Consider the following 16,993-nt stretch of genomic DNA (forward strand, 5'->3'; position numbering starts at 1 on the left):
ATTATCTTCTCTAGTTGGTGGGACCTATTGACAAGCTAGAAATCTCCTATCTCCTATACCTAAATAGGAGATCCCCACTAGGTGTTTTTTCTTAGCTTCTCGTGAAGCCACGTCATCAGATTTCATCCATCCCTTGCTCACAACTACGGCACTTCCTGACGCTTGCGATTCTCCTCCAGGCTCCAGTGCTCCACCGATCCTTCCTCCTACCCTCCCCACACTAGCTATCACACATGCATCATGAATTTAAACGCCACTATCACGCATGCATCGTGATGTGAAACGTCTATGACCAATCTTCCTTATAAAATAAATCATCCCCACCTGCAACTATGCGGCAGCTGAGAGGCTATTTTTGTACTCTGAAATGCTTGGTCGCTTGGCCACCTGCTCATCCGACCGCTGCTAGCTCCTGCTCTGCAGGCCGTCCGCTCCCACTGACCTCCCGCTCATCAGGCCGCCCCGCTCGACCACGCAAGCATGCAGAGGAGATCAATGAAGTTGCAGAATTCAATGTGTACAAGAATTGGGCTTCCTTCCTCCTCCACGCCGACGCCACCTAAAATCAGAGTTGTCGATGCCCGCAGGGGAGGATGAAGCGGCATAACCTGATGTCTGAGTTGGGCCTCCTACCTCGGCGTCGGCGCCGCTACCAAAAATTAGAGCTGCAAAGGATCCAATCAGAGCCGACGGCTGGGACAAAGTCATTTTTTTATTAGAAGTGGATCCTTATATAAGTGAACATATGTACGTGAATTTTATCGATTATTCATTTCAATTTCTATCCAAATTCTATTTATGTTATGTGGTGTAACAAATAAGAAAAATATTACCATAATCGCTTTCCACTAATATTTGATCAACAAATTATCTATTATCAACCTAAGGGCATATAAGTTACTTTACGCTCAACACGAAGAATCCATGTGACAATAATCAAAATTGCTAAACGCCCAATTTTTTCACACTGTAGATTTTTAGACAGTAGCTTATCAGAAAATCTTAATCAAATTAAAATTTATTCTCCGATAAGCTGTTCCCAACAACGTCTATGTGATTAGGATCAAGTCTATGGAGGAAACCTTCCAACGGTCACTCTGTTGGTTCTCTTGCGTAGTATCACGAATGTATCGGTGTGAAACTCTAAATGATAACGCATCATCTTTCTTGCATATTCATCCATGTAGTTCGAATCAAGATTATAGCAGAACCGACCAATTTATAAGAGCACAAGTACAATGGCAGCGCGCAAGTGATCGCTCTGTCATACTTAAGCCCATATAAACCCGGTAGTCCGTCGAGTACCACGAAGGGTCTCGATTAACCATCAACATACAACCAAAATCGTACATGATTCAACATACATATCACATGCTACATAAGGTCCACAAAATATAGTTCATTCATCAGAGTATGACTTTAGGTTATTACAAACCAAGTTCAGTAAAATAGTAGCGGAAGCAAATTAAAGTTTGAAACTAACATATGCCATTATAGTTCAAATACAGTGCCTGCTCATGATCACATCCACAAAATCATATGAGAAGTATTAATAAGAGATGCCTGCCCAGGGCTCACTCCTCATCCACGGCGGGACAGAAGCAGTTCTTGCAATAGCCATGATAAATTATACCATCTACAATAATAGGAATAAAACCCTGAGTATGAGAAGGTACTCTGCTAGACTTACCCATCATAAACTAAAAACAAAGTGACTCTAAGGATTATGCAAGGTTTTATAAGTGGAGCTAGCTTGACAACATTTTACATAAAAAGCTTACCAATTCAAGTATACAGTTATAATTCGGTCATCATGTTAATTTTAGCTATTCATCTCTAGATTAGCATCTAACCTATGCCAAACATGTGGTATATTATTTAGTAGCATACAATAGTTGAAAGGATCAAGATGCCCAAGAGTGAGGGTGAATTGGGCTAATTCTAAAATTCTTTGTAATAATTAAACCCTACACTTAACTCACTTCACCCATTGTTCTTAGAATGTGTTTCTAATGTTCTACCGCACAAAAGTTGTACAACCTAAGTTCTAATCCTACTCTAGCATGGCAATTCTATGAATGTAAAGACAAGAATTAAATTGCTCAAAGTAAATCCTTAAAGTAAAGAGAGAAGGAGGAACGCGGCGATATTTTGCCGAGGTATCAGAGAGTCGCCACTCCCCACTAATCCTCGTTGGAGCACCCGCGCAAGGGAGTAGCTCCCCCCTTGATCCATGCAAGGATCAAGTGCTCTCTACGGGTTGATTATTCGACACTCCGTTATGGTGAATCACCCACAACCGCTCACAACTTGAGTTGGGTCATACACAAACTCCGCCGGATGATCACCAAACTCCCAATCACCACCAAGCCGTCTAGGTGATGGCGATCACCAAGAGTAACAAGCAAGAACTCTCACTTGACCACAACAAGCCTAATGAGAAAGGTGGATGCACACTTGCTACTCTCTTTTTGCTAATGAGGCCTTAATATTGGATTCTCAAATCTCAATCACCTCACTAGGCTCTTGCTATCCTTGGCACTCTCAAGGGTGTTTCTCAACTGTTGAAATGGGCAAGAGTACTTCCTTGAATGAATAGAGGAAGTATTTATACCCCCTCATTCAAAACGAACCGTTATGTGACTGAGTCAGCATTCCATGGGGTGATCGGATGCTCCGGTCAAGGTGACCGGATGCTCCGGTCAGCTCTCTCCGCCACTGAGCCGTTACGTTGTGACTGGACTCTGACCTACGTCCGGTCAGCACTGACTGGACACGTTCGGTCACCAAAACTTCTCTCTGGAACCTTAATGATGTTGACCGGACTTTGGCACCCAGCGTTCGGTCACTTTACTGCTCAGCATCCGGTCAGTAGCCGAAACCTGATCAGCGTCCAATCAGCATTGATCGGACGCGTCTGATTAGGATTCTCCCTCTCTGGAACCTTACTAGAGTTGACCGAACTTTGACACCCAGTGTCCGGTCACATTTCACTCAGCGTCCGACCGCATCCAGATGACTTCACCTTGATCAAATAAACTGACCAGACTCTATGCCAGCGTCCGATCACACTGGAACTAGCGTCCGGTCAACATTTGACCCTCCATTTACTTCAAACTCACAATCATATGTGAATGAAGTTTGCTCCAATTGATCTAAGGGCTACTTTGGAGCTGCCTAGTGCTAGATTTGACAAGTGTGCACCATATCTAACCCACTAGACTCACCTAGGTCAAGCTACTAGTCCATACCCCCTTAATAGTACGACCAAAGGAAAAACAAAGTCCTAAACTACTCTAAGTGTCTCTTCAACACCAAATGACACTTAGAACTAGTCTATCCTTAACCTTCTCGTCCATCCTTTGAAAACCAAAACGATTTCCATCGTAGGGGCATGACAACCATGATTGCCCAATCAATTACCATTACCATGACCTAACTTAATTGCATCTACAAAACACACGTTGGTCACAGTAATCTCGTATTGTCATTAATCATCAAAACCCAACTAGGGGCCTAGATGCTTTTAATCTCCCCCTTTTTGGTGATTGATGACAATACAACCTCGAGTATGTAAAAGAGATGAGGTTTTCAACATGCTTAGTTCATATAAGCTTTTGACAATAAGAACAAAAGAGTTAGGCAAGCTTATATGACCCAAGCCAACATGATATACTCAATAGATATGAAATAATCATAAGTACAAGAAGTAAAGCTCATTTGCATTGGAGTAAAATGTGGAAGCAAAGCAAATGAGCATAACCAAGTGACATGACATATATAAAGATCAAAGTAGAGAGCACACATATCACATATCACATAAATATGACTATCACATTAATATCACGATCACACGTATATAGTTCAATGCATGAAAGTAAACATGAATGCATAATAATGTATCAATCATAAAAAGCCAAATGTAATAGATAAGCTCCCCCTAGATATATTATTCCCCCTAAGTCTATCATACTCGATCCCTCTCCTCCTTTAGTGTCAAACACCAAAACCTAAGGGTCGGTCGGCGGGGCAGCAGCGGACGAGTCAAGCGCTAAGGTGCGATGAGCGATCTAGAAGTGGGCATCATCATCATCTGATCCTAAGCTCTAAGCTGTATGACCCTCTATCGCTGGAAGTGACGCTGAAGCGGTCTGGGTCGGATCTAGGACTGGTGTGGCATGTGACTCTGCAGGTATCACTGAAGCAGGCGGCTCTAATGATGCAATAGATAAAGGGAGTGTCTCTGTAGTCCTAGTAATAGGAGCAACTATGGAAGGATCGGGGACATGTAGATCTAGCGATGTAGGCTGCCCTGTTAACTCGCTGAAAGTGATACCAAGGCTCCTGAAAACTAGGGTGTCAGTCACAAGCAGTGATGAACTTTGAGCCGGTGTGAAGCCTGTGCGAAGCGGTGTGAACTGCGGACCCTGGGCTATCACTAGCGAAGCAAACCACTAGGACACCTACTCTGTAGGTGAAGCAAACTAAGTCGCTAGCTATCCCTAACTCTGAAGCCCACTGGGCTATAGAACTGGAGTCTGTGAAGTGGTGGCAGGCTGGCCGAGCTGAGGTGTAAGCTATGGTGGCGGAGCCCCAATAGCAAAGATGACATGCTGCATGAATCCATATAACTGCTACTACATGAGGAGCTACTGCTGCTGCATGGCCTACTGCTACTGCTGGATAGCCTGTTGCTATCACTGGAACTCATCCTATCTGGCCTGAACCTACGCTAGAGCAGCTATGGTCTCCTGATCCTACCTTATCCGCTCAAGTATAGCAAGAAGAGCAGGGTCTATCTACGGTGCCTGTGGAGCTGAGCTAGAGCCACTGGCCTCACCATCATGTCATCGAGGAGGCATCCAAGGGATATCCTGGTAGTCATCATCAGAACTGTCGCTGGGGTCGCTCTCAACCATATCCTCCTGCTGAGCATCTAACTGCTCCTCCTCTATAGCTGCTATGCCCCTGATGATATCATCCTACTGGGCTATAGTCTTGGGCATCTTTAGGCGATGGCGTGACTGGCTAGGTGTCCTCGCTACACTGTGGTGGAGCATCTAAGTCATGTTATATGCTGGAAACTCTGTAGTAGCTCCTAAATACTCTGCCAACATCTCAGGAGGCCTCACTGTGACTGCCCTATGAATCAGAAAAGTGATACAGTGAGCATATGGCAGCTGCCTGTGACCTCTGAATCCCTCTGCAAGTGTATCCTCCATCTCAAAAAGAATGACATCCCATACATCAAACACTGTCTACTGCATCAGAGCGTTCAGTAGCCACAACTGAATGTGAGTCAATCCCTCGCGATATCCCATCCTCGGTAGCAGGGTCCTCCTCATGATAGCATCAAGCAGTCTAGCTATAGGAGTAAGATCTTTGGGTGTCCTGCTCGACCCCTCACCGAATGGCTCTATGAAGCAAGGTTAGATGAGATCTATGGGAGGCACAAGACTACCATGAGGGTGTCTAGGAGGCTTTGTGTGTCCATAGCAAACCTTGTGAATGCGGATGGGTGACTCCTGTAACCTGAGGATCTCTCTGGCCCTGAAGCTCATCAGCCTGTAGTCGTGGCCTCTGAATGCAAAGTGAATAAACCTATGGCCTAGGTCAATCCAAAGTGTAGCATAGAACTCACAGACCTATGATGGAATATATCTGCCAGTCCGTCCAAGTAAATCTGTCAACCCTGGTAGATAAGATAGGTGAGGGTGGATTTGCTCTCTAGCTACTGCTACAATGGCCACAATAGAGCATACTCTCTGAGATCTGAAAGCCACACCACTATTCAAATAAGCATTATAGAAATCCTCCTATAGTGGTGTATAGAAACCCTCTAAAGCACGCTCATCCCTCCTTGGCGGGATCTAGTCCTTGAACTGTATGAACCTGAGCTGCTGCACCTGCTTGGCCGTGGTAGCCCTCAAATCCAGGTGAGTCACTGGAGGCAGACCCTATGATCTAGGAGGTGGACGAGAACCCCTCCTCTGTGTCTCTGGCCTCGGTGTCACCTGGGTTCGAGTATGACCAGAGCGGCGTAACTATGGCTAAGGTGCCTACTCTATCTCCTCTATCTGCTCTGCCTGCTGAGTCTGCTCTGATTGCTCTGCTGACTGAGCCTACTATTGTGGCTCCCCATGAGGCTGACTCTCCTCTATAGCAACATGCCATCCCTCAAGCATGACAGTCCTAGCTGGACTACCATGATGATGCTCAACCTGCTCAATAGCTGCCCTCTGTGCTGGTGAAAGCTGATCTGCAATGACAACACCACTCCGAGCTCCTCCTCTCTCTGCACGCTCTACGGTGGCTGCAACTATGGCTACTCTCGCTGTATCATCATCTACAAACTTCTGCTTCTTGGATGTAGTCTTCTTTGTCCCCTTGCCTTTCACCTTAGTAGGCAAGCGAGGTAGAGGCCTCAGATCCTCATCACCTGGACCACCTCCAGCATTCTTCACATGTGCCATTGCTAGAGCTAGAAAGAACAATTGCCACTGATAAGAATCAACTACCAACTGTCACTTTCAAGGCTTGACCTCGATCCATACTCGCGCGCTTGGCCCCGAGTTAACTATCAACTGCCAAAGTAACCTCAGAAACACCAACTCGCTGCACGATAGAATAGATCAGATATATGAATAATTTCAATATGTATCCAGAGATATGAAACCCTAAGAAGCAAGCAATAGATGTGAAATTAGAGGCGATGGCTTGCTACCTGATGAACTGGTGAACCAAAGAGCAGTGGAATGAATTGTCGAGAATCGCCTAGGGTTAGGATTGCAATGCGACGGCCGATCAACACAATTGAAAGGATCAAGATGTAGGCACTAGTGATGGCAGTAGGGACTCTAGCGAGGATGCAGTGCGGGCATGTGGCTGAGTTGGGGCATGGCGACGCTCGAGCATAGGCTCATGGCTCGAGCAAGCGGCGTGGGAGGCGGTGTGACAGACGGCATGGAGAAGGCGCAGGCGGTGCGTGGGACTAGAGGCAGCTCACGGGCATGAGGAGGCACAATGCGGCATGATGCGGTGGCGCTATAGGCGGTGGCTAGGACACTGGTGCGAGGCAGTGGAGGCACGGCGGTGAATCGAGCATGGGAGCATGGTGGTTAGGGCACGGTGAAGTCAGTGCGGGTGATTGGATTAGGTCAAAGCGTGGCTCGATTTTACGGTGGCCCCCAACGTGATGGGTAAGGAAACAAATAAGAGTTTGGAACCCGTACGATTTCTACTGACCGGACACTCTGGTGGCAATGACTGAACGCTGCCACCCAGAGTCTGGTCAACTCCAGAGAGGTCTAAAACCTCTTGAGTCGCGACCGGACGCGTCCGATCACCACTGACCAGACGTAGCCAGAGTCCGGTCGATCCTTAGATCTTCTTCCTCGCTTGACCAGACGCTGGGACATCATCTGACCAAACGTAGGGAAAGAACTGTTTCAGCATTTGGTCACTCCTTCGCAGCAATGGTTCACCTCCCGTGAACTGATCGGACGCTAGACTTCAGAGTCCGGTGCAGCGTCCGGTCACTCTTTTTTAGCAAATCTTCAAAGTTCATTCGTGCTGCCTATTCCCAATCAAGTTCCAACTTTAATAAGACCCAAATAAACATCAATTGGGACTGATGTGAGTGACCTCTCTCAAACCCTCAAAATTTTCAAGTATTTTGCCTTAGGCTATAATTCTTTTTAAGAAATTAGGCAATAAAAGGGTAATTGAAGAGAAACGACAAAACAACATACATGCATATGCAATGCAATACTTGAAAGTAATTCTAGTTGCTTGTCAAGTTTGATCTAAGGTTAAGCTTCTTTACATGCATTTCGGCAGTTATCTTAACCATGTTAGACAAGCCCTAAATGCATTATCAAAAATTAAATATGCTGTATATTACAATGCAATACAAGGGACAACATAAGCTCATTTTCTAGTGAAGTTGCTAAAATTAAGCACATTGAGCTCATTCCTCAACCGACAAAATATAGCCTCATCTAGCGGTTTAGCGAAGATATTCGCCAATTGATCCTCGGTCCTTACACCTTCTAATGATATATCATTCTTAGCAATATGATCTCTAAGAAAGTGATGGCGAATATCTATGTGCTTGGTGCGAGAGTGTTGAACCAAATTATTAGCAAGTTTTACCGCACTCTCATTGTCACACAAAAGTGGTACTTTTTCTAGAACTACACCATAGTCTAGCAAAGTTTGCTTCATGTAAAGTATTTGTGCACAACAAGCTCCCACGGTAATGTATTCCGCTTCAACGGTGGACAAAGCCACACTATTTTACTTCTTGGAGGACCAAGACACAAGTGATCTACCAAGCAAATGGCACCCTCCGGATGTGTTTTCCTATTAACTTTGCAACCGGCATAATTCGAATTGGAATAGCCAACTAATTCAAATCTAGCTCCTTTAGGATACCAAAGGCCAATGCTTGGTGTGTGCTTAAGATACCTAAGGATTCTTTTAACAGTAATCAAATGAGCTTCCTTAGGATTAGCATGAAATCTAGCACACATACACACACTAAACATGATGTTAGGCCTAGATGCGGTTAAATATAACAAGCTACCAATCATAGAGCGGTAGAGAGTTTGATCAACCATTTTACCTCCCTCATCTAGGTCGAGATGTCCATTAGATGGTATTGGTGTCTTGATTGGCTTACATTCATCCATATTGAACCTCTTGAGAAGATCCTTGGTATATTTTTCTTGAGAGATAAAAATCCATTCTCTCATTTGCTTGACTTGAAAATCAAGAAATAATGTAAGCTCTCCAATCATAGACATCTCAAACTCCTTCGACATCAATTCACCAAACTCTTTGCAAGAATCTTCATTTGATGATCCAAAGATGATATCATCAACATATACTTGACAAATGAAGATCTCTCCATCAAGCTTTTTGGTGAATAGCATGGTGTCGACCTTCCCAATGGTGAAGCCCTTCTCAATAAGGAAATCCCGAAGGCAATCTTACCATGCTCTTGGGGCTTGCTTAAGCCCATATAGCACCTTGGACATCCTATAAACATGATTAGGATATCTACGGTCTTCAAACCCAGGAGGTTGATCAACATAGACTAGTTCATTTATGAAGCCATTTAAAAATGCACTTTTAACATCCATTTGATATAGTTTCATTTCATGATGTGATGCATATGCAAGGAGGATACGATTGGCTTCAAGTCTTGCAACAGGTGCAAAGGTCTCTCCAAAATCCAACCCTTCAACTTAAGAGAATCCCTTTGCAACTAGTCTTGCCTTGTTCCTCACAATAACGCCTTGATCATCTTGCTTATTGCAGAACACCCACTTTGTTTAAATGACTCTTGCACCTTGTGGTCGCTCTTCAAGAGTCCAAACTTCATTGCGGGCGAAGTTGTTCAACTCTTCATGCATGACATTTATCCAATTGGAATCTTAAAGAGTTTCTTCTATATTCTTAGGTTCAACATAAGAGACAAAAGAGTGATGTTCAATAAAAGAAGCAAGCTTTTGAGATCGAGTCATTACACCCTTTGATGGACTCTCTATGATAAGATCTTGTGGATGAGCTTGTAGTAGAGGTGAATTTCTTCTATCAACCACTTGAGGGGGAGGTTGTGAAGCATCAACATCTTATGCTTGAGCCACCATTTGATCATGAGAGACATGAGTATCTTTATTTTCTACTCTTCCATCTTTATCACCATCTTGTGGCACATTTGATGAAGAAGGTGGATCAATCACTTGTACATCATCATCATCATCTTTAGGCTTGATGTCTCCAACCAGAATATTCTTCATAGCCTCCCTCAATGGTTCATCACCTACATCGTCAAGATTCTCATGTGCTTCTTGGAAGCCATTAGATTCATCAAACTCCACATCATATGTTTCTTTAACCAAGTCGGTGGTATGATTAAATACTCTATATGCTTTGGACTTTGGTGAGTAACCAACAAGAAAACTAATATCACAATGTCTTTGAAACTTCCATAGGTGTTGCCGCTTCTTGTAGATGTAGCATTTGCAACCAAACACCCTAAAGAAGGAGACGTCCATCTTCTTCCCATTGAGCAACTCATAAGGTGTCTTGCTAAGAAACTTTTGAAGGAATATGCAGTTGGATGCATAACATGTGGTGTTGATAGCTTCCGCCCATAGAGCTTCGGGTGTGTTGTACTCATCAAGCATTGTTCTTGCAAGTGTGATTAGTGTCCGGTTCTTTCTCTCAACTATACCATTTTATTGAGGAGTGTAGGTTGCGGATACTTCATGCTTGATTCCAACTTCATCACAATAGGCTTCAATGTTTGTGTTGTCGAACTCTTTACCATTGTCACTTCTAATCTTCTTAAGCTTCACTTCAAACTCATTTTGTGCTCTCTTGGCAAACTTCTTGAAGCATGAAGCAACTCGGTCTTGTCATGAAGGAAGAACACCCATGTGTATCTTGAGTAGTCATCAACAATCACAAGACAATAAAGATTTTCTCCCAAACTTTTGTATGTTGTTGGTCCAAATAAGTCCATGTGAAGGAGCTCTAGGACTCTTGTTGTTGACATGAAGCTTTTATAGGATGAGTGTTTGTAACTTGCTTGCCAGCTTGACATGCACTACAAAGCTTGTCCTTCTCAAATTTCACATCCTTCAACCCTCTCACCAATTCATTCTTCATAAGCTTCTTGAGTGAGCTTATCCCAACATGAGCAAGTCTTCTATGCCATAGCCACCCAAGTGATGTTTTGGTGAATAGGCATTTCTTCAAGTTAGCATCTTTGGAGGTAAAATCCACTAGATATAGGTTGTTGTATCTAAATCCCTTGAATATAACTTGATCATCATCTTTCTTAGATACAACCACTTCCTTCTCGGTAAACAAGCATTGGAAGCCAAGATCACACAATTGTCCAATGGATAGCAAGTTGAAGCTCAAAGAAGCAACATATAGCACATTTGAGATAGAATGATCATTTGATATTGCCACTTTGCCCAATCCCTTGACTTTGCCCTTTGAATTATCTCCAAATGTAATTCTTTCTTGGCCATCTACTTCATCTAGGGAGATGAACATATGAGGATCATCGGTCATATGTTGTGTGCAACCACTATCAATTACCCAATGACTTCCATTAGTCTTGTAGTTCACCTACACACAAGAGATTAAGCTTTAGGGACCCAAACTTGTTGAGGGCCCTTGACTTTCTCAACAAGTGACTTTGCAACCCAAATTTTCTTAGGCCTATTCTTATTGGGAGGCCCTAAGAACATGACTTTCATTTTACCACTAGAATCCTTTTCTAAGCATGTAATGAGCATTAAAAGCAAAAGGTCTAGCATGCTTGGGCAAGGGTTGTGGTGGTGGAGTTTGACACTCCTGGGCAAAGTGACCTTCTTGTCCACACTCAAAACACCTCTTTGGCTTTGTCTTTGACTTGTGTTGTTGGTGTTGAGCTTGAGCCTTCTTCTCTTGATTTGCCAAATATCCAATTCCACTTCTATCCATCTTCATGACGGTATTCATGAGTAACTCACTTTGAAGATGCTTGCCTCTTGTGAACTTGCTCAAACCAATCTTGAGATGTTCTTTCTCCAACTTGAGCTTCTTGTTCTCTTCTTTTAGCTCATCATGATTTTTCTCCATCTTTAGTTTCTTGTTCTCTTCTTTGAGTTTCTTATTCTCTTCCTTGAGCTCTACATCATAATCATGATCAAGGTTCTCTAACACAATGGTGTTGGTGGTTGATAGCTTCTCAAGATCTTTCTTTAGCTTCACATTCTCATTCTTGATCTTGACATACTCATCATAGTCATCGAACTCAACCACTTGCTTGCCTTTGCTACTAGAACCTTGCTCAATGCTCTCAATAATCAAATCATCACATGATGTAGCTATATCAATCTTAACAACATCGTTAGTTGCATCATGTGACTCATTGGATAAAAACTCATGAGAGATAACAAGATTATCATGATTGATCTTGAGATTTGTATATTCTTCTTTTAGCATGTTGTAGCTAGTGATGAGCTCTTTATGCATCCCCTTAAGTTTATCATGTTTATCTTTAAGCTCTTTCTTAGAAGATTTGAGCTCCTTGAGTTTGGATAACATAGCATCATTTGCTTCTCTAAGCTCAACACTAGCCTTTTCCGCTATGTCACATTTAGCTAAAAGAGAGTCATTCTTAATTTCTAGCTTTTCATTCTTAGCTCTTGACTTTCTAATGATCCTAGTGTATTGATTTAGCAATTTAACAAGATCATCATATGAAGGTGATTCAAATTCATCATCATCACTATCACTATCATCATTGCTAGCATGATCATCACCACTACTATCATCATCATTTGATACCTTTCATTTACCCTTGGCCATAAGGCATAGGTGTGTGGAGGATGGTAGCGGTGGTGTCGGTGAAGATGATGAAGAGTCAATCATAATGGCGGCCACCTTCTCATTGTCACCATCATCATCGGATGAGTAACTTGATGAATCAATGTCCATGAGCCAATCACTGACAATGTATGCCTTGCCATTTTTCTTCTTCTTATGAAAGTCCTTCTTCTTGCCATCCTTCTTCTTGTATGGCTTGTTTTTCTTCTTCTCATCTTCATCTTCATCACTTGAGTCATCTTTATTGCCCTTGTACTTCTTCTTATACTTTCTTTCTTGGGCTTGGTGCATTGATGTGCTAGATGACCAAGTTCTCCACAATTATGGCAATCCATCTCAGAGATTGGCTTCCTTCTAGTGCTAGTGAAGAACTTCTTTTTCTTGCCATCAAACTTGACGCCATTCTTGTTGAGCTTCTTTAGCATCTTGGCGGTTCTTCTCATCATGAGAGCAAGACTTGCATCATCAACTTCATCATCACTTGAGCTCTCATACTCAATTCTTACTTTGCTCTTCTCTTGGCTAGCCTTGAATGCTAAGTCTTTGTCTTTCTTCTTGGTAGAGGATGAGCCATCTTGTGGTGTGATGTGCATGTACATCTCATGAGCATTGACCTTTCCCAAGATTTGAATTGGTGTGGCGGTGGAAAGATCACCTTGATGAAGGACGGTCACAATGTGCCCATATTTGTCAATGGGGAGGACACTCAAGATCTTTCTTACAACATCAGATGGTTACATTTGTGCAAGTCCAAGCCCATTGACTTCATCTACAAGAACATTGAAGCGTGAGTATATTTCATTAGCACTCTCTTTAGGAAGCATCTCAAAAGAATTAAGCTTTTTCATTATGAGATGATAGCGTTCCTTACACTCACTCTTAGTTCCCTCATGGAGCGCATAAATGTTCGACCATAGTGCATGGACGTCCTTGTGGTTCCTTACCCGATTAAACACATCTTTACAAAAACCTCTAAAGATGGTGTTTCTAGGCTTTGCATTCCATTTTTCGTAGTTCATCGCCTTGACGGTACGTGGGATCCCTAGGGTTTGGGAAACCTTGAGAGGCGGCTTTAAGAATTCCAAAACCTAGAGCTTCTAAATACGCCTCCATGTGGATTTTTTAATAAGGAAAATCATCTCCTTCAAAGATAGGAGGAGGTCCATCCCCGTGAGACATCTTTCTCTAGGTGGTTAAGCCTAAATACATGAGCATGAGGCTCTGATACCAATTGAAAGGATCAAGATGCCCAAGAGGGGGGGAGTGAATTGGGCTAATTCTAAAATTCTTTGCAATAATTAAACCCTACACTTAGCCCACTTCACCCCTTGTGCCTAGAATATGTTTCTAATGTTCTACCACACAAAAGTTTTGCAACCTAAGTTCCAATCCTACTCTAGCATGGCAATTCTATGAATATAAAGACAAGAATTGAATTGCTCAAAGTAAATGCTTAAAGTAAAGAGAGAAGGAGGAACGCGGTGATATTTTACTGAGGTATTGGAGAGCCGCCACTCCCCACTAGTCCTTGTTGGAGCACCCATGCAAGGGTGTAGCTCCCCCTTAATCCATGCAAGGATCAAGTGCTCTTTACGGGTTGATTCTTCGACACTCCGTCACGGTGAATCACCCACAACCGCTCACAACTTGAGTTGAGTCATCCACAAGCTCCGCCGGATGATCAACCAGCTCCCAATCACCACCAAACCGTCTAGGTGATGGCGATCACCAAGAGTAACAAGCAAGAACTCTCACTTGACCACAACAAGCCTAATGAGAAGGGTGGATGCACACTTGCTACTCTCTTTTTGCTAATGAGGCCTTAATGTTGGATTCTCAAATCTCAATCACCTCACTAGGCTCTTACTCTCCTTGACACTCTCAAGGGTGTTTCTCAGCTGTTGAAATGGGCAAGAGTACTCCCTTGAATGAATAGAGGAAGTATTTATACCCCCTCATTCAAAACAAACCATTATGTGCCTGAGTCAGCATTCTGTGGGGTGACCGGACGCATTGGTCAAGGTGACCAGATGCTCCGGTCAGTTCTCTCCACCACTGAGCCATTAAGTTGTGACCAGACTCTAACCTGTGTCCGGTCAGCACTGGCCGGACGTGTCCGGTCACAAAAACTTCTCTGTGGAACCTTACTGATATTGACCAGACTCTAGCACCCAGCGTTCGGTTACTTTGCTGCTCTGCGTCCGATCAGTAGCCGGAACCTGACTAGCGTCCAGTCAACACTGACCAGATACGTTCGATCAGAATTCTCTCTTTCTGGAACCTTACAGGAGTTGATCGGACTCTAGCATCCAGCGTCTGGTCACATTTTACTCAGTGTTCGGTCGCTTCCAGATGACTTCACCTTGATTAAATGAACTGATCGGACTCTACGCCAGCGTTCGATCACACCAGAACTAGTGTCCAATCAATATTTAACCCTCCATTCACTTCAAACTCGTAATCATATGTGAATGAAGTTTGCTCCAATTGATCTAAGGGCTATTTTGGAGCTGCCTAGTGCTAGATTTGACAAGTGTGTACCACACCTAACCCACTAGACTCACCTAGGTCAAGCTATTCATTCAAGCATAAGAATACTATGTAAAAAATTTGTATGATCATATGTTATGTATTTTTACCCTAATTAATTTCACTAGAAACTAGCAATTAATTAGGATTAAATTGGAAGACCATATTTAAATATGCTTACTATAGGTTTAATATTTTTTCTAGCTAGAGCATGTCAACACAAGACCAGCAAAATTGGAATCACAATTTTATCACCATCCTAGCTCAAGTTATGCATTTTACAAGATATAAACTATTTTAAAAGCACTTATCTTGCCCAATTTAATTCTCTAAGAAAATACCATAAATAGTATATTTCATATTTTTTTCAAATAGTAAACTTCAAGATGAAACCAACAAAATTTGGTTCACCCCATTTGGACACTCCTAGCTCTAGATATGAATTTTTGAAACATGCATTTAAATCTATGAAATAAATCTAGAAAATCAAATTCGAAATCTGACTTACAGCTAGGGCCCATGGTCAACGGGACCCACCCGTCAGCGAGACCAAGACAGGGGACGACGCTGACCAGCGAGAACTCGCCGATGGTGAGGTCTCCAGCGGTAGCGTCTTCACTGTTGCACTCTTCTCACCTCCGCGCATCGACTAGTAGGCTTAGTTGGCTTGGTGGCTCACCGGATCAACCTCGACGACGGCCATGGCAGACGATAGAGGTTGGGTAGTGGTACATCGGCCATCTCCAGCTATGGCACACTTAGGCGAGGATGGCTACTCCATCCTAGTGACCTAGCAAAGCTACACGATGCAGGTGAGGGCTCGAGGTGGCGTCGGTGAGCTTGGTTGCGTGCATGGCCGTGCGGCGGCGCACAGGAGCACAACGGTGCACTCACTATTCTAGCTAGACAGTGGTGAAAGGTGGGTCTCCATCATGCCACTAGCTAGGTCTAGGGTTACTCGACCTAAGACACGAGAGAAAGGAGGGAGATGGTGAACCAACTTGGTGGCGGCGAGCTCGAGTGCCATGGCGACCATGGCGGCCACGCTCGGAGCGGCGACTCATTTCGACACAGTCAAGCGGTGGCATCATTCCTAGATCTAGCCTAAGCATCTAGACTCTAGCGTAGTGCTAGACCAGAGAAGATGGAGGCATGCGGTGTGGTGGAATGGTCGGGCAACGGTGAGGCACGAGCGCGGCGGCGCTCCTGTGATGACGACGGCTACAGCGAGGCTAAATGCCACTATACCTAGGGTCAATAGGTGATGCTAGTGGATCAAGGAGGTGGAGGTAATGGTGGAGCAGTTGTGGCTGAGATGAATCGGTCGGCGAGGCTATGTCGGCGGCGAGCGGCTGCGGCGGAGCTGCAGCGGCGCATAGCGAGCTCGGCGCGGCGCTTATGTGCCCGCTCTGGCCTGACCGGCCAAAAACAATGTCGGCGTACGGCTGCCATGCGGCGGCCACGGCCTATGGCCGGTTGGCCACGACGCGCGCGTGTGCGGCGCCGATTTAGGTGCCTCTAAATCCATCTGACAACGTGACTTAGCGATTCTATAACCTCCTAATCCATGGCGAATTAACAAAAACTTCCTTAATAACAATTGTAGAGCTACGTGAGATATCCAACTTTGGTTTAGGAACCATCATCAAATTTTCACTGGTTTACAAACTACATTGCTCTAAATTGAGGTACTTTGAAACTGAAAAACTGTTTCAACACTTAGAAAATTTCTTAAGTCACAAAACAACATTTTGTTGATACTTGTGAGCTATTTTTGAGCATGCTATGCACTGAATTAGACTTGACCTAAAAATAAAAGTTGTTACCCTAGTTAAGTACTACAACTTTTATTTAGGTCACACAGCCATGCAAACACTCTAAGCTACTGTTCAACTTTGGTCAAACTAGTATCATGAAAATGACATTTCAAATGAAACCAACACTTAGTAGCAAATGTGGCCTATGTCTTGAATACAAACATTGTTCCATTTATCATTTTAGATGTGTCTAAGGTGTTTTCATGACCTCACAACCATCTCATACATTGATCATATATGTTTGCAAGCAT

The sequence above is a fragment of the Miscanthus floridulus genome, chromosome 2 (genome assembly GCF_019320115.1).
Source record: "Miscanthus floridulus cultivar M001 chromosome 2, ASM1932011v1, whole genome shotgun sequence".
Classification (NCBI taxonomy): domain Eukaryota; kingdom Viridiplantae; phylum Streptophyta; class Magnoliopsida; order Poales; family Poaceae; genus Miscanthus; species Miscanthus floridulus.